The following is a 23,798-nucleotide window of genomic DNA, read 5'->3' as shown; positions in this document are numbered from 1 at the left end:
CCAGTCAGCTCAATGACTGATACCTTGGCTGGTTTTGAGTTTGACCCACATCACAGTCACGTTGCCTGCACAGCTGATGGCGAGGGAAGAATGTTGAGGGAAGACTGCCAGAGACCAGGTGCCTATTCAACCCCAGGCAGGGGAAAATCACATGGTCAAGAGTGTGGAGCTGGAAAAGCACAGCAGGTCAGGCAGCATCCGAGGAGGAGGATCGACATTTCGGGCAAAAGCCCTTAATCCAGAATGGTCCAGGAGGGTGGAGAGATAAATGGGAGGGGGGTGGAACTAGGGGTGAGGAAGCTGAGAGTGTGATAGGTAGATGGAGGTGAGGGTAATGGTTTTAGGTCAGAGAGGAGGGTGGAGCAGATAGGTGGGAAGGAAGATTGACAGATAGGACAGGTCATAAGGGCGGTGCTGAGTTGGAAGCCTGGATCAGAGATAAGGTGGGGGAGAGGGGAAATGAGGTAACTGGTGAAATCCACATTGATGCTGTGTGATTGGAGAGTCCAAAGGCAGAAGATGAGATGTTCTTCCTCCAGGCGTCGGGTGGTTAGGATGTGGTGATGGAGGAGGTCCAGGACCTGCATGTCCTTGGCGGAGTGTAAGGGGGAGTTGAAGTGTTCGGCCAAGGGGCCGTGGGGTTGGTTGGTGCGGGTTTACCATGGAGAAAGATATGAACACTTGGGAACTTGGGGACGTTAGCGGTGATGTCATGGGGACAGTCCATATCACAGGTGAGGAGGTATTGGATATATTAGAATGTATGAAAGGGGATAAATCTCCTGGTCCTGACCAGATATACTGCAAGAGGCTGGAGAAATTGTGGGGCCCTGGCAGATATTTTTAGCAACAGGTGAGCTCCCAGAAGTCTGGAGGGTAGCGAATGTTGTGCCCTTATTCAGGAAGGGCTGCAAAGAAAATCCTGGGAATTGTAGACCAGTAAGCTTAACAACTGTGGTAGGTAAGTTACCTGAGAAGATTCTGAGGGATAAAATTTACATTCATTTGGAAAGACAAGTTTTGATTAGGAGTAGTCAGCATGGTTTTGTGAGTGGGAGATCATGCCTCACAAATTTGTTGGAGTTCTTTGATGAGAGGTTTACAAAATCATGAGGGACATAGATAGGATAAATAGACAAAGTTTTTTCTCTGGGGTGGGGGAGTCCAGAACTAAAGGGCATTGGTTTAGGATGAGACGGGAAAGATATAAAACAGACATAAGGGGCAACTTTTTCACACTGAGGGTGGTACGTGTATGGAATGAGCTGCCAGAGGAAGTGGTGGAGGCTGGTACAATTGCAACATTTAAGAGGCATTTGGGTGGGTATATGAATAGGAAGGGTTTGGAGGGATATGGGCCGGGTGCTGACAGGTGGGAGTAGATTGGGTTAGGATATCTGGTTGGCATGGACGGGTTGGACCGAAGAGTCTAATTCCATGCTGTACATTTCTATGACTCTATGACTCTAAGTGACCAGGAAGGTTGGTGAGGGCAGAGCAGTAGACGTAATCTATAAGGATTTCAGAAAGGCCTTTGATAAGGTTCCAAGGCTGCTCTAGAAGGTTAGATCACATGGAATCCAGGGACAGCTGGTACCTGGATGGTGGAAGGATGCTTGTCGGACCAGAGGCCTGTGACTAGTGCAGTACCTGAAGGTCGGTGCTGGGCCCATTGTTATCTGGATGAATGAATCAGATGAGAATGTACAAGGCATGATTACTAAGTTTGCAGATGACACTAAAATAGGTGGTATCATGGACAGTGATGAAGGTCATCAGAAATTGCAGCAGAGTCAGGGAATTGGAAATGTAGTTTAATATAGATAAGTGTGAGGTCTTGCATTTTGGAAAGTCAAATCAAGTTAGGGGTTTCATGGTGAATGGTAGAGCCTTAAGGAGTGTAGTGGAACAGGGGGACCTTGGAGTTCAGGTGTTTGGTTCTTTGAAAGTGGAGTCACAGGTAAACAGGACAGTGAAGAAAGCTTTTGGCACCAAAAGAGAAAATGCTGGAAAATCTCAGCAGGTCCGGCAGAATCTGTAAGGAGAGAAAAGAGCTGACATTTCGAGTCTAACTGACCCTTTGTCAAAGCTTTTGGCACATTGGCCTTCATCAGACTGGACATTGAGTGTAGAAGTTGTAAAGTTATATTGTAGTTGTACAGGACATTGGTGAGGCTGCACTTGGAGTATTGTGTTTGGTTTTGGCCACCTTGCTGTAAGAAGGATGTTGTTAAACTGGTAAGAGTGCAGAAGAAATTTGCAAGGATATTGCTAGGACTCAAGGGACTGAGTTATAGGTAGAGTTTGGACAAGCTAGGAGTTTGTTCTTTTGACTGTAGGAGACTGAGAGGGGATCTTATACAAGCGTATAAGATCATGAGAGGCATGGATAGGATGAATGCGCTCAGTCTTTTTTCCCAGGGGTGGGGAATCAAGAACTCATGGGCATCAGTTTAAGGTTAGAAGGGAAAGAATAAAAGGGAACCCAAGGGGCAACCTTTTTATGGAATGAGCTGCCAGCAGAAGTGATTGTGGTGGGTACATTAACAACATTTAAAAGGCATTTGGAAAAATACATGGAGAGGAAAGGTTTAGAAGGATATGGGCCAAGTGCAGGGAAATAGCACTAGTGAACATTTTGGTCAGCATGGACCAATTTGGGCCAAAGGGCCTGTCTCTGTGTTGCACAGACTCTAAGACACTATGACTAAGTCAGGCCTTGTTGGACTCCCTTGCTTTCTTGAGTCCATGTACCAGCAGCAACTATAGTGGCTTGCCAGCCATACCCTGAAATCTATGAATGAGCCTCAAGCTGAGAGTGGGAAGAAGAGGAGAAAGTCCAGGAAAGAGAGTTCCTTCGTCCACATCTACAAAACCATGGAGCAGGTTCACCCCAGATTCAAGCTGCTCCTCCGGTTTTGAGTGCATCCAACCTGGGCCCCATGACAACACCATCAGCTCCTAGAAGATTCCATACTGTCTGTGTGCCTGTTGTTGCCCCAGGGGTGTTGGCCAAGCAAGCCTGTGTCCGAGGGCAACAGATATGCAGATTCTCCCTGAGCCTGTGTGGGTTTCCTCCAGATGCTCCAGTTTCTTCCCACAGTCCAAAGATGTGGAGGTCAGGTTAATTGACCATGCTGAATTACCCATAGTATTAGGTGCATTAGTCAGGGAGAAATGTAAGAGAATGGGTCTAGGTGGGTTATTCTTCGGACTACTGCCTCTCACTGGTCTGGAGGACATCCCATCAAAGCTGAAAGAGTTTGGGCCTCCTGCACTCCTTCCACATCGTGAGAGCACCCAATGCTGGAAACATCACAGTAGGAGCCTGATCCCCCTCCACTCGAGGCTAATACTACTCCCGGGCTTCCAGAGATGAACTGCTGCTCTCACAGTGTACCTTGACGTTGTTGGGAATGATGCCCAAACAGGTCCCCAGAGAAGACCGTGTTGACCTGCGGATGCTACCGAGTACCTACTTTGACTTATATTATCAGAATTCAATGGTGCAAAAAAGATTGACATGGATGGAGACTGGAGGGTTTGAGTTATAAGGAGTGGCTGGACAGGCTGGGACTTTTCCTCACTGAAGCATAGGAAGCTGAGGGGTGACCTTGTAGAGGGTTATAAAATCAGGAGGGGCATGGTTAAGGTGAATAGCCAACATCTTTCCAACATGGTAGGTGGGTCTCAACTAGACAGTATAAATTTAAGGTGAGGGGATCTGAGGGGCAACTTTTACAAATAGATAGTGGTGTGTGTGGAATGAGCTGCCAGAGAAAATAGTAGCGGTAGGTATAATTATAACATTTAAAAGACATTTGGACAGGTACAATAATAGGAAAGCTTTAGAGGGATATAGGCCAAACTCTGGCAAATGGGACTAGTTCAATTTAAGAAGCCTGGCCAGCATGGACGAGTTGGGCCGAAGGGTGTGGTTTGGCGCTGTATGACTGTGTGACTCTGGCTTCTGACGCTGCACAGGGGTGTGGGAGCCTGCATATAAATGAGGTGAGATTAGGGAAATCATGAGATATTAATATCGCAGATAAACCCTTCATCGTTCATTCTCATCTGGCTGTTGACATAAAATCACACATTGAGTTCCCAACAATCTCAGTTTTCCGATCTCACCATGTTTTCTCAAATGTCATACCACTGACCATGTCATTCAGGTCTGGGAAAATTCAGCACAGAGATTTTTGTTTCCTCCAAGAATATATTTTATTCATAACACTTGTAAAAAGGCATTGCAAAATAATTTCAACTTGAAAATTGCAGAATTTACAGTCACATTGTCTCCATCGAACATGTTCCACTCAATGCGATTGTAATATTTACAGTATATGCTCCATATCAACCCAATTGGGGAAAAACATTTGAAAATTGCGAATTGCAGGGAGTGCAATTAGATAGAAACATTCTCAATTCAATGTCAGTCTTCACGATATATATTCTTTGTAAGGCACAGAGCCCAATGGGGGCTGCAGTTCCCAGTTGCTCAGTATAGCCTGAGAGTGTGACTGACTCCTCACCAGATGAGATCTCGTCAGAAGTGTCCATGGGGCAGGGGATAAGAGCTCAGTTGTGTTTCTAGGACGACATAGCTCGGTGGTAGTAATCCGGGCAGGAAGGACAGGTTTCACCCTCTCCTGATCATCCCTCTGGTTTTGATGTGCCACATCCTCAAGTGTATTCTGTTTTACTGCTGCTGCACGTCCCTTTGTTCAAGCCTGCCGCACCAGAGCTTGACGCTGGCTGCAAAAGATGTTTACGTGCTCCTCCGCCCACGGTTCAGTGATTTCCTGCCAGTATAGCGTGAGGCATCTAGTTTTCACAGAGAACAATAGGGACAAAGCTCTTCCCACATCACTGCCCTCTGCAGTGGCAGATTGGATTCAGTTTAATTATTTCTCAGTCCGAACAAAATAATGGGGAACGTTTCAAAGCAGACTCCTGTCTGTGTGTTTTTGTCATGACACTAACTAATGAAGCTGTTAAGAAGAAATATGAGGTGAGGTTTTGTAGGCATCAATGGGGAGGCGGTGAAGGGTTCTTTTTAACACAGAAGCAATGCACTGGATTTAATATGGTGTTGCGTAACACATTTTCCAGTTCCCTTTGGAAAGTTGACCAAGCTTGCATTTGAATTTGGACAGAAGCTGTCCACCACCACAGGAGCCAACACGAGAAAGCTGGAGGGCAGGATGTAAACTAGACAGTGAATTTAGTATAGCCCATCATTCACTATTACTCACTGCTCTTAAAAAGAAACAGCTGGCAATATATTCACACAATGTGCAACACTTTCTCATGTCTGGTCAACCACAAGATGCAATTATTGAAAGTGTAGCCACTACTGTAAGATCCCTCAAGCAGTCGGACTTCTGTCAAAGGCAAATCATTAGGAGAACATCTTCAACCTTATTTCTTCTAGTCAACCTGTTTAGAAATGTTATTACACACCTCTGGAGCAGGTGGGACTTGAACGTGGGCCTCCTGGCCAGGGATAGGAACGTTATCACTGCACCACAAGAGGGCCAAGATTGCCAGCTCTGTTTCAACCTATTCCTGGAGGTTTTGATCTCATGACTTAGACCACCTGCTGCCAACCCCCGTCCCCCCACCCCCGCAAAGCTGCAGCCATTCATTGGCCATACCTCCATCCTCATGACAGATGACCTTCCCATCAATCAATAGGAAAGGAAAAAGGCTTACTTAGATAGAGTCATAGAGATGTACAGCACAGAAACAGACCCTTCGGTCCAACTCGTCCATGCCCTCCAGATAGCCCAACCCAATCTAGTCCCACCTGCCAGCACCCGACCCAGTTGGGATGATGATGGCTATCAACCACCAGCCTTCCCACCTTCTCCACCCCATTTTCAATATTTTTACATCTGAGCCAGAGAAAAACTCAAAGAAAATTTGTCATCTTTTTTTCTAATGTCCCTTTGATCGTTTTTCTGTGTAGGTTTGGACACAACACTGATCTAGGAAGTGATTTAAATCCCAGGAGTCTCCAGGACAATCCTGGTCATGGCCTTTGCCAGCTGTCTGAATTGGCCAAGACTTTTATTTCATTCACATGTGGAATATGGGAAGTGAAATGTGGGCGTTGCTGACTGGGCCAGCATTTATTGCCTGCCTCTACTTGCCCCCTTGAGAAGGTAGGGGTGAGCTGCCTCCTTGAACTACTGCAGTCCATGTGCTGTGGTTTGACTCCCAATACTGTTAGGGAGGGAATTCCAGGATTATGCCCCAGAGACAGGGAAGGAACAGGGATATATATCCAAGTCAGGATATGAACTGCTTGGAAGGAAACTTGCAGGTGACGGTGTTCCCATCTATTTGATGACCTTGTCCTTCTAGATGGAAGTGGTCATGGGTTTGGAAGGTGCCAATAAAGCAGCTCTGAGGATCTTTGGTAAATTTCTGAAGTGCATCTTTTAGTTAGTACACACTGCTGCTACTGAGTGTCAGTGATGGAGGAAGTGGATCTTGTGGTCATGGTGCCAATAAAGCAGGCTGCTATGTCCTGGATGATATCAAGCTTCTTGAGTGTTGTTGGAGCTGCACCCATCCAGGCAAGTAGGGAGTATTCTAGCACACTCATGACATGTGATTTTTAGATAGTGGACAGATTTGGGGGAGTCAGGAGGTGAGTTACTCACTGCAGTTTTCCTCGTCTTTGACATGTTCTTGTAGCCATTGTATTTAGATGGCGAGTCCAGGTCAGTTTCTGAACTGCGTTCTGAATTAGCGTCTTACTCAATAGGCAACACTCTTCCTCAGTCCTGCACTTGAAGCCTCCATCTAGAGTCGGGAGTGTGGTGCTGGAAAAGCACACCAGGTCAAGCAACATCCGAGGAGCAGGAGAATCAACGTTTCGGGCAAAAGCCCTTCATTAGGAATTCCTGATGAAGGGCTTTTGCCAAAAACATCAATTCTCCTGCTCCTCGGATGCTGCCTGACCTGGTGTGTTTTTCCAGCACCACACTCTTGACTCTTATCTCCAGTATCTGCAGTCCCTACTTTGGCCTCCATCTAGATGCTGAGCTCAGGAGTTAAATCTCTAACGAATTATAGTTTGAACGCATGATGCTAAATATTCTCAATGGATCTGTAGATTACAAGATAAAAGTTACTGTTATTGTCTGGGACCATTGGTGCTGAAAATGTGTTGCTGGAATAGCGCAGCAGGTCAGGCAGCATCCAGGGAACAGGAGAATCGACGTTTCGGGCATAAGCCCTTCTTCAGGAATCCTGAAGAAGGGCTTATGCCCGAAACGTCGATTCTCCTGTTCCCTGGATGCTGCCTGACCTGCTGCGCTTTTCCAGCAACACATTTTCAGCTCTGATCTCCAGCATCTGCAGACCTCACTTTCTCCTCAAAGATTGGGACCATTGGTATCAATGAAAACTTACACTGGATGATGGCTTAGTCATTAATCCTAGTCTCAGTGTGACCATTATAGAGGTTGTAATTTTGGACAGTTAATTACAAGGCAGTAACCTGGTGTACAAGTAAACCATTGATTAGAAGCAAACTGGACCTTGCTGAGACAACCCAACCATTGATAATGACATTATTTTTTAGGCACTAAACAGATCTAGAATTAAGAAGAGTTTGAAGCAGAATATGATATGTCCCACTTGTAAGGGAAATGATGAAACACAAATTGTCGAATCTGGATCAGTGGTGCTGGAAGAGCACAGCAATTCAGGCAGCATCCGACGAGCAGCAAAATCGACGTTTCGGGCAAAAGCCCTTCATCAGGAATAAAGGCAGAGAGCCTGAAGCATGGAGAGATAAGCTAGAGGAGGGTGGGGGTGGGGAGAAAGTAGCATAGAGTACAATAGGTGAGTGGGGGAGGAGATGAAGGTGATAGGTCACCGAGGAGAGGGTGGAGTGGATAGGTGGAAAAGGAGCTAGGCAGGTCGGACAAGTCTGGACAGGTCAAGGGGACAGTGCAGAGCTGGAAGTTTGAAACTAGGATGAGGTGGGGGAAGGGGAAATGAGGAAGCTGTTGAAGTCCACATTGATGCCCTGGCATTGAAGTGTTCTGAGGCGGAAGATGAGGCGTTCTTCCTCCAGGCGTCTGGTGGTGAGGGAGTGGCAGTGAAGGAGGCCCAGGACCTCCATGTCCTCGGCAGAGTGGGAGGGGAGTTGAAATGTTGGCCATAGGGCGGTTTGGTTGATTGGTGCGGGTGTCTCCGAGATGTTCCCGACAGCGCTCTGCTAGGAGGCGCCCAGTCTCCCCAATGTAGAGGAGACCACATCGGGAGCAACGGATACAATAGATGATATTAGTGGATGTGCAGGTAAAACTTTGATGGATGTGGAAGGCTCCTTTAGGGCCTTGGATAGAGGTGAGGGAGGAGGTGTGGGCACAGGTTTTACAGTTCCTGCGGTGGCAGGGGAAAGTGCCAGGGTGGGAGGGTGGGTCGTAGGGGAGCGTGGACCTGACCAGGTAGTCACGAAGGGAACGGTATTTGCGGAAGGCGGAAAGGGGTGGGGAGGGAAATATATCCCTTGTGGTGGGGTCTTTTTGGAGGTGGCGGAAATGTCGGCGGATGATTTGGTTTATGCGGAGGTTTGTAGGGTGGAAGGTGAGCACCAGGGGCGTTCTGTCCTTGTTACGGTTGGAGGGGTGGGGTCTGAGGGCGGAGGTGCGGGATGTGGACGAGATGCGTTGGAGGGCATCTTTAACCACGTGGGAAGGGAAATTGCGGTCTAGAGAGAAGAAGGCCATCTGGTGTGTTCTATGGTGGAACTGGTCCTCCTGGGAGCAGATACGGCGGAGGCGGTGGAATTGGGAATACGGGATGGCATTTTTGCAAGAGATAGGGTGGGAAGAGGTGTAATCCAGGTAGCTGTGGGAGTCGGTGGGTTTGTAAAAAATGTCAGTGTCAAGTCGGTTGTCACTAATGGAGATGGAGAGGTCCAGGAAGGGGAGGGAGGTGTCAGAGATGGTCCAGGTAAATTTAAGGTCAGGGTGGAATGTGTTGGTGAAGTTGATGAATTGCTCAACATCCTCGCGGGAGCACGAGGTGGCGCCAATGCAGTCATCAATGTAGCGGAGGAAGAGGTGGGGAGTGGTGCCGGTGTAATTATAGAAGATCAACTGTTCTACGTAGCCAACAAAGAGACAGGCATAGCTGGGGCCCATACGTGTGCCCATGGCTACCCCTTTGGTCTGGAGGAAGTGGGAGGATTCAAAGGAGAAATTGTTAAGTGTGAGGACCAGTTCGGCCAAACGAATGAGAGTGTCGGTGGAGGGGTACTGTTGGGAACGTCTGGAGAGGAAAAAACGGAGGGCTTGGAGGCCCTGGTCAAGGCGGATGGAGGTGTAGAGGGATTGGATATCCATGGTGAAGATGAGGCGTTGGGGGCCGGGGAAACGGAAGTCCTGGAGGAGGTGGAGGGCGTGGGTGGTGTCTCGAACGTATGTGGGGAGTTCCTGGACTAGGGGGGATAGGACAGTGTCTAGGTAGGTAGAGATGAGTTCAGTGGGGCAGGAGCATGCTGAGACAATAGGTCGGCCAGGGTGGTCAGGCTTGTGGATCTTGGGAAGGAGGTAGAACCAGGCAGTGCGGGGTTCCCGGACTATGAGGTTGGAAGCTGTGGGTGGGAGATCTCCTGAGGTGATGAGGTTCTGTATGGTCTGGGAGATGATGGTTTGGTGATGGGGGGTGGGGTCATGGTCGAGGGGGCAGTAGGAAGAGGTGTCCTCGAGTTGGTGTTTGGCTTCAGCGGTGTAGAGGTCAGTGCGCCAGACTACCACTGCGCCCCCTTTATCCGCTGGCTTAATGGTGAGGTTGGGATTGGAGCAGAGGGATTGGAGGGCTGCGCGTTGTGAGGGTGAGAGGTTGGAGTGGGGGAGGGGGGTTGACAGGTTGAGGCGGTTAATGTCCCGGTGGCAGTTGGAAATGAAGAGGTCGAGGGCAGGTAATAGGCCAGCGCGGGGTGTCCAGGTGGATGCAGTGTGTTGGAGGTGGGCGAAGGGGTCCTCGGAAGGTGGGCGGGAGTCCTGATTGTGAAAGTAAGCTCGGAGGCGGAGGCGACAGAAGAAGTGTTCGATGTCACGGCGTGTATTAAATTCATTGATGCGTGGACGGAGGGGGACGAAGGTGAGCCCTTTGCTGAGGACTGATCGTTCGTCCTCAGTGAGGGGGAGGTCTGGGGGGATGGTGAAAACTCGGCAGAGCTGGGAGCTGGGATCTGGTGTGGGTGTGGAGCTGGGAGTGGGGTCGGAGCCAGTACCTGGAGTGGGTGTGATGGTGGGGGGAATGGGGGTGGAGGCATGAGCAGGGGTAGTGTTCCCCTCGGGGTTCTGGGGGGTGGGGATAGTGACAGTGGGGTCTGTGGGGGGCGAGTCAGCAGAATGCAGGTGAGTGGCGCTGGTGGGGTCGGACGTCGTGGCAGACACGGCAGTAGGGGTGGCGGAAGTCACTGAGTGTGTGGCATCGGCGATGATGTGAGGGCCGGAAGTGGCTGTGGGAGTGGCCATGATGGGGGCAGAAGTGACATCATCAATCAGCGTGGGGGTGGTAGCTGCATCAGCCGCATGGCTAATGGTGTTTCCGAGGCCAGGGGAATCTTCTGGAATGTTTGAGGAGCGCTGGTTATGGAGGTGGGTGGATAAAACCATCATCTCCCAGACCACACAGAACCTCATCACCTCAGGAGATCTCCCACCCACAGCTTCCAACCTCATAGTCCGGGAACCCCGCACTGCCTGGTTCTACCTCCTTCCCAAGATCCACAAGCCTGACCACCCTGGCCGACCTATTGTCTCAGCATGCTCCTGCCCCACTGAACTCATCTCTACCTACCTAGACACTGTCCTATCCCCCCTAGTCCAGGAACTCCCCACATACGTTCGAGACACCACCCACGCCCTCCACCTCCTCCAGGACTTCCGTTTCCCCGGCCCCCAACGCCTCATCTTCACCATGGATATCCAATCCCTCTACACCTCCATCCGCCATGACCAGGGCCTCCAAGCCCTCCGTTTTTTCCTCTCCAGACGTCCCCAACAGTATCCTTCCACCGACACTCTCATTCGTTTGGCCGAACTGGTCCTCACTCTTAACAATTTCTCCTTTGAATCCTCCCATTTCCTCCAGACCAAAGGGGTAGCCATGGGCACACGTATGGGCCCCAGCTATGCCTGTCTCTTTGTTGGCTACGTAGAGCAGTTGATCTTCTATAATTACACCGGCACCACTCCCCACCTCTTCCTCCGCTACATTGATGACTGCATTGGCGCCACCTCGTGCTCCCGCGAGGATTTTGAGCAATTCATCAACTTCACCAACACATTCCACCCTGACCTTAAATTTACCTGGACCATCTCTGACACCTCCCTCCCCTTCCTGGAGCTCTCCATCTCCATTAGTGACAACCGACTTGACACTGACATTTTTTACAAACCCACCGACTCCCACAGCTACCTGGATTACACCTCTTTGCACCCTATCTCTTGCAAAAATGCCATCCCGTATTCCCAATTCCTCCGCCTCCGCCATATCTGCTCCCAGGAGGACCAGTTCCACCATAGAACACACCAGATGGCCTTCTTCTCTCTAGACCGCAATTTCCCTTCCCACGTGGTTAAAGATGCCCTCCAACGCATCTCGTCCACATCCCACACCTCCGCCCTCAGACCCCACCCCTCCAACCGTAACAAGGACAGAACGCCCCTGGTGCTCACCTTCCACCCTACAAACCTCCGCATAAACCAAATCATCCGCCGACATTTCCGCCACCTCCAAAAAGACCCCACCACAAGGGATATATTTCCCTCCCCACCCCTATCCGCCTTCCGCAAAGACCGTTCCTTCCGTGACTACCTGGTCAGGTCCACGCCCCCCCTACGACCCACCCTCCCATCCTGGCACTTTCCCCTGCCACCGCAGGAACTGTAAAACCTGTGCCCACACCTCCTCCCTCACCTCTATCCAAGGCCCTAAAGGAGCCTTCCACATCCATCAAAGTTTTACCTGCACATCCACTAATATCATTTATTGTATCCATTGCTCCCGATGTGGTCTCCTCTACATTGGGGAGACTGGGCGCCTCCCAGCAGAGGGCTTTAGGGAACATCTCGGAGACACCCGCACCAATCAACCAAACCGCCCCGTGGCCCAACATTTCAACTCCCCCTCCCACTCAGCCGAGGACATGGAGGTCCTGGGCCTCCTTCACCGCCGCTCCCTCACCACCAGACGCCTGGAGGAAGAACGCCTCATCTTCTGCCTCGGAACACTTCAACCCCAGGGCATCAATGTGAACTTCAACAGCTTCCTCATTTCCCCTTCCCCCACCTCATCCTAGTTTCAAACTTCCAGCTCCGCACTGTCCCCTTGACCTGTCCGGACTTGTCCGACCTGCCAAGCTCCTTTTCCACCTATCCACTCCACCCTCTCCTCCCTGACCTATCACCTTCATCTCCTCCCCCACTCACCTATTGTACTCTATGCTACTTTCTCCCCACCCCCACCCTCCTCTAGCTTATCTCTCCATGCTTCAGGCTCTCTGCCTTTATTCCTGATGAAGGACTTTTGCCCGAAACGTCGATTTCGAAGCTCCTTGGATGCTGCCTGAACTGCTGTGCTCTTCCAGCACCACTAATCCAGAATCTGGTTTCCAGCATCTGCAGTCATTGTTTTTACCACAAATTGTTGAATATTTGTTCTTCAGGATATGGAAGATCAAATAATTTATTAAAATATTTATTTGTGGTCTGGAACAAATGTTCAATTTTTGTTTCTTAAATGGTGTGCTCCAAGTGATGAGAGTCCATCCAGTTGGAGATATAGAGATCTATAACACAGAAAAAGGTCCATCAACCCAATTATTCAGGCCACTCAAAAATAACCAGGAGACTATTCTAATGCCATTTTCCAGAACGTGACCTCAGATGCCTCGGCATTGCTTACAAGTGTTTATGTAAGTCTTCCCCAGCAATGCTGGCCTAGTGAGCTTTGCATTTAAGTAAAGATTCTCTGCATTATTATTTATGCCAACAGATTCTTTCACTAAACAAGGACGGCCCTCTCAAAGTGCTCTTGTAGTTATAGTGGCAGTGTCCATACCTCTGAGCCAGTGAGCCCAGGTTGAAGTCCCACCTGCTTCACAGCTGTGTTGGTGAGAAAATATCCAGGACAGTCCCCTGAAGTGTGTTCAAAGAAACCCCCTTTAGCTCAGTAATCATGTGAGCTCAGTTCTTTAACTCACGTGAGTGGTTTGGTAACATTTAGTGCTAAGTATTGCATGGTAAAAGACTGCTGTATCACCTCGTTCCCTTCTTCAAATATCCATACATGCAATGTTAGAGAGTCATAGATTCATACAACACAGAAACAGACCCTTTGGTCTAACCAGTCCATGCCGACCAAAATCTAATCCCCTCTGCCTATGCTTGGCTCATATCCTTCCGAGCATTTCTTATTTATGTATGGATCCAAATGTAATGTACTCACATCCACTCCGTCCTGTAGAGGTTCATTTCACACATACAAACCACTCTCTTTGTGAAACATTTGCCCCTCATTGCCTTTTTTGAATCTTTCTCCTCTCACCTCAAAACTATGCCCCCTAGTCTTGAAAACCCTTAACACAGGGAAAATACATCAACTATCCACCTTATCTATAACCCTCATGATTTTATAAGCCTCTATATGTCACCTCTAATCTCTTACACTCCAGTGAAAAAGGTCCCAGCCTCTCCTTGTAACTCAACCCCTCCATTCCTGGCTACATCCTGGTAAATCTTATTTAAACTCTCTCCAGTTTAATAACATTTTTCCTATAGCAGGCCAAGCAGAACTGCACACAGTACTCCAAAAGAGACCTCACCAACATCTTGGACAACCTCAACGTGACGTACCAACTCCTATACTTAAAGGTGTAAGCAATGAAAGCAAGCATGCTAAACCACCCTATCTATATGTGACCCAAACGTCAAAGAATTATGAACCTGAAACCCTACTCTCTGTTCTACAAAACTACTCAAAGCCCTATGTTTAATTGCATAAGTCCTGCCCTTGTCTGTTTTACCAAAATACCTCATATTTATCCAAATTGAAGGACTGGAGATTTGAAGGAGTTGGGTGGAAGTGTAGGCAGTAAGAACTTGCAGAAATAGTCCAGCCTCTTAAATCGGCCACAATAATTGTTTTTATTTCCTTTATGCATACAATTATCACACTTCAATTAAAATATAGTTCTGAAGAACATTAACTGATTTTTCTCCACAGATGTTGCCAGACTTGTTGAGTTTCTTTAGCAATTTCTGTTTTTGTGCTTTTTTCAATGAAAACACAATTTGCTAAAAGTTGGAAGTGCCAGTTATCAAGGTTCTCTTGGGTGACAGAAACTTGCATTTCATTAGCTTATAACCTAACATCAAGCAGAATAATAAAATGTAACATAACACACACACACACACAGTCAAGGTTACATAGTTAAACAGTCCTTAGAGTCACAAAAGGTATTACATTCTTAACCTGAGACCACAATTGTTTAGCAGTTAATGTGTATCCTCAGCAGCAGTGCAAGCTGTAGATCTTTGAGTTCCGGGTGAACAACAGTTTTCTCAATTTGTTTTGTTTTTCACTGGATGCTGCATTTCAAGATGACATGTTTGGGGGGGGGGGGGGGGGGGTTGGTGTGGGGAGAACATAGAACATAGAACATAGAAGAATACAGCGCAGTACAGGCCCTTGGGCCCTCAATGTTGCGCCGATCCAAGCCCACCTAAACTACACTAACCCACTATCCTCCATATACCTATCCAATGCCCTCTTAAATGCCGATAAAGAGGGAGAGTCCACCACTGTTACTGGCAGGGCATTCCATGAACTAACGACTCGCTGAGTGAAGAACCTACCCCTAACATCAGTCCTATATCTACCCCCCCTTAATTTAAAGCTATGCCCCCTTGTAATACCCGACTCAATACGCGGGAAAAGGTTCATACTGTCGACCCTATCTAACCCCCTAATCATCTTGTACACCTCAATCAAGTCACCCCTAAACCTTCTTTTCTCTAGTGAAAACAGCCCCAAGTGCCTCAGTCTTTCCTCATACGATTTTCCTTCCATACCAGGCAACATCCTGGTAAACCTCCTCTGCACCCGTTCCAATGCCTCCACATCCTTCCTATAGTATGGCGACCAAAACTGCACACAATATTCCAGATGCGGCCGTACCAGAGTCTTATACAACTGCATCATGGCCTCAGGACTCCGGAACTCAATTCCTCTACCAATAAAAGCCAGTACGCCATATGCCTTCCTCACCGCACTATTTACCTGGGTGGCAACTTTCAGAGATCTGTGTACATGGACACCAAGATCCCTCTGCTCATCCACACTACCAAGTATCCGACCATTAGCCCAGTACCCCATCTTTTTGTTATTCTTCCCAAAGTGAATCACCTCGCACTTAGCTACATTGAATTCCATCTGCCACCTTTCTGCCCAGCTCTGCAGCTTCTCTATATCCTGCTGTAACCTGCCACATGCTTCCTCACTGTCAACAACTCCTCCGACTTTCGTATCATCCGCAAACTTGCTCACCCAACCTTCTAACCCCTCTTCCAGGTCATTTATAAAAATGACAAACAGCAATGGTCCCAAAACAGATCCTTGCGGAACACCGCTAGTGACGGCACTCCATGAAGAAACTTTGCCATCAACTACTACCCTCTGTCTTCTTCCATCCAGCCAATTTCTAATCCAAACCTCCAACTCACCCTCAATGCCATATCTCCGTATTTTCTGCAGTAGCCTACCATGGGGAACCTTATCAAACGCCTTACTAAAATCCATATATACCACATCTACCGCTTTCCCCTCATCAACCTCCTTCGTCACCTTTTCAAAGAATTCAATAAGGTTTGTGAGGCACGACTTGCCCTTCACAAAACCATGCTGACTATCCTTGATCACATTATTCCTATCCAGATGTGCATAAATCCTATCCCTTACAATTCTCTCTAAGACTTTGCCCACAACAGAAGTGAGACTCACCGGCCTATAGTTACTAGGGCTATCCCTACTCCCCTTTTTGAACAAGGGAACCACATTTGCTATCCTCCAGTCTTCTGGGACTACTCCTGTAGACAAAGAGGACATAAAAATCAAGGCCAATGGCTCTGCAATCTCCTCCCTTGCTTCCCAGAGAATCCTAGGATAAATGCCATCAGGCCCAGGGGACTTATCTATTTTCACCTTTTCCAGGATTTCCAACACCTCTTCTCTACATACCTCAAAGCCATCCATTCTACTTATTTGTGCCTCAGTATTCTCATCGACAACAATGCCCTGTTCCTGAGTGAATACTGAAGAAAAGTATTCATTCAGTGTCTCCCCAATCTCTTCCGCCTCCACACGCAACTTCCCCCTACTATCCTTGACTGGACCTATTCCTACCCTAGTCATTCTTTTATTCCTAACATACCTATAGAAAGCCTTAGGGTTTTCCCTAATCCTATCTACTAAGGACCTTTCATGTCCCCTCCTTGCTGCTTTTAGCTCTCTCTTCAGGTCCTTCCTGGCTACCCTATAACTCTCAATCGCCCCAATTGAACCTTCACGTCTCATCTTGAGATAGGCCGCCCTCTTCCATTTAACAAGGGATTCCAATTCCTTATTAAACCACGGCTCCCTCGCACGACCCTTTCCTTCCTGCCTGACAGGTACATAATTATCAAGGACACTCAATAGTTGCCCCTTGAACAAGTTCCACATATCATTTACACTCTTGCCTTGGAGTCTACTTTTCCAAGCCACACATCCTAAGTCATGCCTCACCGCATCATAATTTCCCTTACCCCAGCTATAATTCTTGCCCTGTAGTACACACTTATCCCTCTCCATCACGAGTGTAAAAATCACCGAATTATGGTCACTATCCCCAAAGTGCTCACCTACCTCTAATTCTAACACCTGGCCTGGTTCGTTACCCAGAACCAAATCCAGTATGGCCTCACCTCTTGTTGGCCTGTCTACATAAAAGAGATTGTCCCAGTTCTTCTCCTTTTCTCTGCTCTACTGCTCAAAAGCACTTGAAATATAGTTTAGTATATATTTTGGAGTTGAGCTCCATTGTCTTTCCAAGCTAGCTAGCTACCACATATGTGAAATTATCAAACAATTAGGAGATGTCAATTTCTTGACGCTGACTCAGTTGCCTGGTTCAATGCCTTTTGACGAAAGTTGTGATTCCAGTGTTTGTTTATTGTACATGGTTCATGCCTTTGTTTATTGTACATGGTTCTCCCAAGCCCTTTGTGGACTGCTGACCACTGAGGCAATTTTAGGTCAATGTTTATTCCTTCTTAAAACACATTTTGGTCTATGCAAGGTCTCAGTGTAACAATCGGCTAATGGAAGTTAAAATGTGATGGTCTATATTTACTACCAGCATCGACATCTCTGAGTGAGATGATGGGGGTGGAGAAATCTTTAACTTTACAAGAGTCAGAATTGATTTTCTGCCATTGAAAGTTTATTGAGGAAAGGAGATCAAAAATGCACAGGATACCAGTCTGCCAGAGCAGATTCGGAGCAGGATGGGGATGGCTGAAACAGAGATTGACACAGAGTGAGTCTTTCTAGTGAAGGGTTATAGCATGGTGGGCACAGGGGTAGACTAACAGAGGCCATTCGGGAGAAAAATACAATACCTGAAGATACATCTAGTGAGGGTGGTGAATGCAGATAGTCCAGATCATACAGCAAAGGTCAACAAGAGATCATTAAGTTGCTCAAGCCTGTTACCCCACTCAGTTAAGATTTGGACTGATATCAATTGAGAAGCAGGGTATAGACTGGTAGCAATATCTAACACCACAAACAATGCATTTTTCGGGATGGGTGGAGATTAGGGAGAGGACCTGTTCCTCCATAAAGTAAACAGTTGATACTGACCAGTGGTAAGTGAAGCAAGTTACAGTAATTGTCCAGGAGCCTGAATGGTTTTGCTTCTCTATGATTGCTTTATCACCCTGGAGGATAATTTTGGCGATTCATCTCCCATTCCAGAGGTGTGAACGTATGGGCTGGAAATCATCTCCCAGCTCCTGAACGATGTAGGTAATGGCGAGAAATTTGGGAAAATTGGATGGGAATTCCAGGGGGCAGCGAGAGGCTTTTTCCCCACAGGTGATTACTCACTAACAGTCCCATTGTTACCTAATCTCTCCTATTCTCCCACCAGCCAGATAGAATATGGACATTGAGAATTCCTGACAGGAAAGTCAGAGCAATGACTCCAGCTCATTGCTTGCTCCTCTTAACCTCAGCAACACTGCATTGGGAACTGGCTGCATGTACGTCTCACATGTTGGCATTGGACATGTACCAGACCCCATCACAGCACCATAGCTCATCTCCCACCAATTTCCAGCGAGGTTCTGCACTTTAGTACATCCATTTGAATGCTGCTACCATGACACTTAGTGAGCGCGGGGTGGGGGGGGAGGTGTGTGCACGCGGCATGGCACCATGATAGTGTAAACTTCAGAACTTTAATAACTGTTCACAGATTGAAAGAGGCAGCAATATCTCATTCTGGAATGAACTGTTAAGGGACAAGGACAAGCTGTAATTGAAAGCAATTAGCAATGTCTGGGTTGAAGAAGGAGTTGAGGCTATATAAACAAAACTATTTTAACAATTGCTTGATAAATGGCTGCGTTATGCCACAAGGACAACTGACTATCCTGCAGAAGAATTTAAGGAGTTAATTGCAGAGAAGATGTGTCTTTAAACTGACAGTCACTGTCAAAAGTAAGAAAGGAAAGGGAAGCTACTTCTGATAAGAATGCAAGCTGCAGACTTGATGCTTTCAGACCAGTAGTCAATATTGTGAATGAAAGAATCTAAAGAATCATAAATAATGTCACACCACGAACTTGAAGGATGGAATATTGTTTAAGAATTCAGCAGCAAAACTTTGAAGAACAACACTGCACAAAGATTGACACTTCCAGAGGCAGACACTGTTCATTGCAATCATAGCTAATTTCCATTATTATTCGGGTAATAGGCAAGTTGAGTTGAAAGGCTAAACTTGCCCACTTGAGGGGTTTTGTTTTGGTTGCTACAAGCAATAAAGTTTCGATGATTGCTTCAGTACTTGATTGTCTGGGAGATTTTTTAATAAGTAGCCCGAATTAAGGTAGTTTGTGGTAATTTACCCACAATTGTACTCTGATGGATTGGACTAGGACATCTCAGAGATCCTCACTCTCTCTCAAGGTGCTCATTCACTTTGTGCCTGCTTTGCTCACCACTTCCCTGCCTTATTACCCTTTGCCCTCTCAGCATGAGCTAATAGGTTCACAGTAGTTCATCTTGCCCTGCCTTTTCCCCGCTTGTTATGGTTGCCAGTAGCATTCTATCCAAGTGGGTGGTCATAATGGCTGAGGGCACCATGCTACATCAGTGCACCATGTGCCAGCTGTGTCCACATCAAAGACACGGCACAGGTTTCAACCAGATGGCCACCCTATTCAATGTCTGAGGGGAGCCATTTTCAGTCAGATCCAGGGAGACACCCTCCAGACATGGCACATGGAGTCTACTAACCTCTGATTTCAGTCTAGGTGCTTGTACACAGTTAGTTGGCCACTCAGGGTGCTTACAGTCAGGAGGTCCGTACTTTTACAGTCTGAGGACAGGGTCACGGTCAGGCCTGTGGATCCAGGGACTTATGAGATAGGTCGGGGTGGCAGGAGAGGTTGTGGGTAGGTGGCATTGTACGGATATCAGTCAGGGGTCTGATCGTTCACTCATTGTTCGGAATTTTCTACCTAATTATCCGAAGGGATGGATCACTCTTAATCGTGGAGGGCCATCCATTATGAGTTGAGGGGGTGAGGAGGGGGAGGTATCAGAGGTAAGTGTTGGGGGAGGGAGACTGGCAATTGAATGTTGGGATGTCGAGGGGATTTCAATTGTGGAGAGACCAACTCAATATAAAAGGAGGATAATCACGAAGAGGATATAAGGAGTCCTCATACAAGAGGTTATACATGACATTGGTGAGGTCTGTCCTGAGGTGCTGTGTCCAGTCTGGTCACCCTGTTCAGATGAGATTTACCAGGATGTTGCTGGGAATGGACGGTTCAGGTTATAAGGAGAGGCTGGAAAGGCCGGGACTTTTTTCACTGGAGCGCAGGAGGTTGAGGGGTAATCTTATAGAGGCTTATAAGATCATGAGGAATATAGATAAGGTGAATGGTAGGATTGGAGATTTCAAGACCAGGGTGCATGTTTTTAAGGTGAGAGGAGAAAGATTTTAAAAAGACTGTGAGCTTGAAAAGCAAGATGGACAGGAATAGGAAATACTGGATGATAAGAGATATTGAGGCTTTGACCAGAAAAAAGGAGGAATGGCTCAGGTACAGGCAGCTGGGATCAAGGGAATCTCTGGAGGTGTATAGTGAATACAGGAGTTTACAGAAGAAGGAAATCAGGAGGGCTAAAAGGGGGGACGAGATAGCTTTGGCTGAGAAGATTAGGGTGAATCCAAAGAGATTCTTAAAGTATATTAAAGGAAAATGAATAACTATACAGACAGAATAGAACCCCTCAAGGACCACAATGGATATCTATGTGGAGAACCACAGGAGACGGGTGAGGTCCTCAATGAATATTTCTCCTCTGTGTTCACTGTGGAGGTAGACATGAAGTCTTGGTAACTTGGAGAAGTTAGTGGTCATATCTTGGAGGCAGTGTTGGATGTATTAGAATGTACAAAGTTGGATAAATCTCCTGGTCCTGACCATATATATCAAGGGGCTATAGAAGGAATTGTGGAGGACCTGGCTGATATTTTTGCATCATCGATAGCCACCGAAAGACTGGAGAGTCGCGAATGTGGTGCCATTATTCAAGAAGGGATGCAAAGAAAAACCTGGGAATTACAGACCAGTAAGTCTAACATCTGTGGTAAGTAGAATACGAGGACTGTAGATGCAGGAGATCAGAGTCGAAAAGTGTGGTGCTGGAAAAGCACAGCAGGTCAGGCAGCATTTGACGAGCAGGAGGGGTCGACGTTTCGGGCATAAGTCCTTCTTCAGGAATGTTGGGGGGAGAGGGATATGCTGAGAGAATAATATGAGGGGGAAGGGTTTGGGGCTGGAAGGGGTAGCTTGGAAGTTGATAGGTAGATGAAGGTAGATGAAGGGTGATGGTGATAGGTCAGAGAGGAGGGTGAAGCGGATAGGTGGGAAGGAAGATGGATAGGTAGGACAGTTCAAGAGGGCAGTGCTGAGTTGGATCTGGGATGCGGTGGGGGAAGGGGAGATGAGGAAACTGGTGAAATCAACATTGATGCTGTGTGGTTGGAGGGTCCCAAGGTGGAAGGTGAGGCGTTTTTTCTCCAGGCATTGGGTGGCTAGGGCTTGGCGGTGGTGGATGCCCAGGACTTGCATGTCCTTGGGGGAGTGGGAGGGGGGGAGTCTAAATGTTCAGCCACAGGGTGATGGGATTGTTTGGTGCGTGTATACCAGAGATGTTCTCTGAAACGTTCTGCGAGTTGGTGTCCTGTTTTCCCAATGTAGAGGAGACCACATTGAGAGCTATGGACATAGTAGATGAGGTGTTTGGATGTGCAGGAAAATCTCTGTCGGATGTGGAATGATCCTTTGGGGCCTTGGATGCAGGTGAGGGGGGAGTAGTGGACGCAGGTTTTACACCTGTTGCAGTGGCAGGGGAAGTTGCTGGGACTGGAGGTGGGTGGGCCTAACGAAGGAGTCACAGAGGGAATGGTCTCTGCAGAATACTGATAGGGGTAGGGAGGGAAATATCTTCCTGGTGGTGGGGTCTGATTGTAGATGGTGGAAATGGCGTTGTATCCAAGATTGGTGGGGTCAAAGATGAGGACCGGGATGGGGGGATCACCCTTCCCTCTGACCTATCACCATCACCATCATCCTAACCTGTGCTGCGACCCATCACCATCACCCACCACCTGCATCTACGTATCATCTTCCAAGCTACCCTCCCCTCAGCCCCACCCGTACCCCTATTTATCTCTCAGCCTCCTCCCCCCACCCCCATCCCACCACAGGACCCCCACCACATTCATGATGAAGAGTTTATGCCTGAAACATCGACTCTCCTGCTCCTTGGAAGCTGCCTGATCTGCTGTGCTTTTCCAGTGTCCCACGTTTTGACTCTGATCTCCAGAATATGCAATCCTCACTTTCTTGTAATATCCTAGGCCCAATCATCTTCAACTGCTTCATCAATGACTTTTCCAGCTATCATAAGGTCAAAAGTGGAAATGTGCGATGATGATTACACAATGCTCAGTACCATTTTTGATACCTCATAGATTGATGCAGCCCATGTTCAAATGTAACAGGATCTGGACAATATCCAGGCTTGGGCTGATAGGTGCCACATTAGCACCACAGAAATGCCAAGCAATGACTATTTCCAATAAGAGACAATAATCATCATTTGGATAGGTGGAGTTAGAGTGTCATACAGCATGGAAACAGACTCTTCAGACCAACTCATCCATTCTGACCAAGTTTCCTAAACTGAACTAGTCCCACTTACTTGCATTTGGCCCATGTCCCTGTAAACCTTTCCTCTGCCTGTACCTGTCCAAATGTCTTTTCAATATTGTAACTGTACCTGCATCTGCCACTTCCTCTGACAGTTAATTCCACATACAAACCAACTTCTGTGTGAAAACATTGCCCCTCAAGTCTGCTTTAAATCTTTCACCTCTCTAGGGAAAATAAAAATATGCTCCCTAGTTTTAAACTTCCCCATCCTAGGGAAACGATACCTTATCTATCCCCCTCATGGTTTTATAAACCTCTATAAGGTCACTCTTCAACCTCCTATCCTCCAATGAAAAAAGACCCATCCTATCCAGCCTCTCAAACTCTTCATTCCCAGCAACATTCTGGTAAATCTTTCGAATCCCTATCCAGTTCAATAATATCCTTCCCATAACATGGTGACCAGAAGTGCACACAGTACTTCAGAAGAGACCTCCCCAGTGCCCTGTACAATCTCAACATGTTTTTCCAATTCCTATACTCAAAGGTCTGAGCAATGAAGGCAAGCATACTGAATGCCTTCTTAAACACCCTATGTACACGTGATGCAAACTTCATAGAATCATGTATCTGAACCCTGAGTGTCTCTTTTCGACAGCACAGCCCAAGGCCCTATTTTTTGTTCAAGATTGTCACAGTAGCTTTGAATGGCAGAGCAATGCGATGGGCTGAATGGCCTACTATGGACATTTAACTGAGCTTTTTAAATTCCACCCTCTATAACTAATGTTCTCGTTTGATGAAAGGGAGTTAATTAAATGGAAGTAAATATTCATGCACAGTCATTCAAAACAAGAGTCCTGATCAATATTTGCTCGAATAAAGCAGAGGGTCACTCTGAGAGCTTGCTTGTGCTTCTTTGCTACATTCAAACACTTCAAAGATGTTTCATTGCCCCGTAAAGCAGTTCACTCAAGCTTGGGACAAGCGTTAGAGAAACGCAAGTTGTTATTTTTAGTTTTAGTTTGCCTGGGGGCTGGGGGGATTGTAAAGAAAGTGGGGTAAAAAATGCCAGAACAGTAGTGGGTAATTGATGAAGAGGGTGAAAGCTGCTGTTTTGTTGCAGGAGGCTGTCACAGGGACACAGAAATTACTTGGGAGGGGGAAGGAAATCAGCAGGTCTGACAGCATCTACGGAGAGAAAGCAGAGTTAACCTTTCGGGTTCAGTGATCCCCAGAAATGTTAGTGAGAAA

The sequence above is a fragment of the Chiloscyllium plagiosum genome, unplaced genomic scaffold (assembly GCF_037043375.1).
Source record: "Chiloscyllium plagiosum isolate Xiang-an unplaced genomic scaffold, Cpla_swu_hap1 HiC_scaffold_8, whole genome shotgun sequence".
NCBI classification, from domain to species: Eukaryota; Metazoa; Chordata; class Chondrichthyes; order Orectolobiformes; family Hemiscylliidae; genus Chiloscyllium; species Chiloscyllium plagiosum.
Note: the sequence above shows the minus strand (reverse complement) of the source record.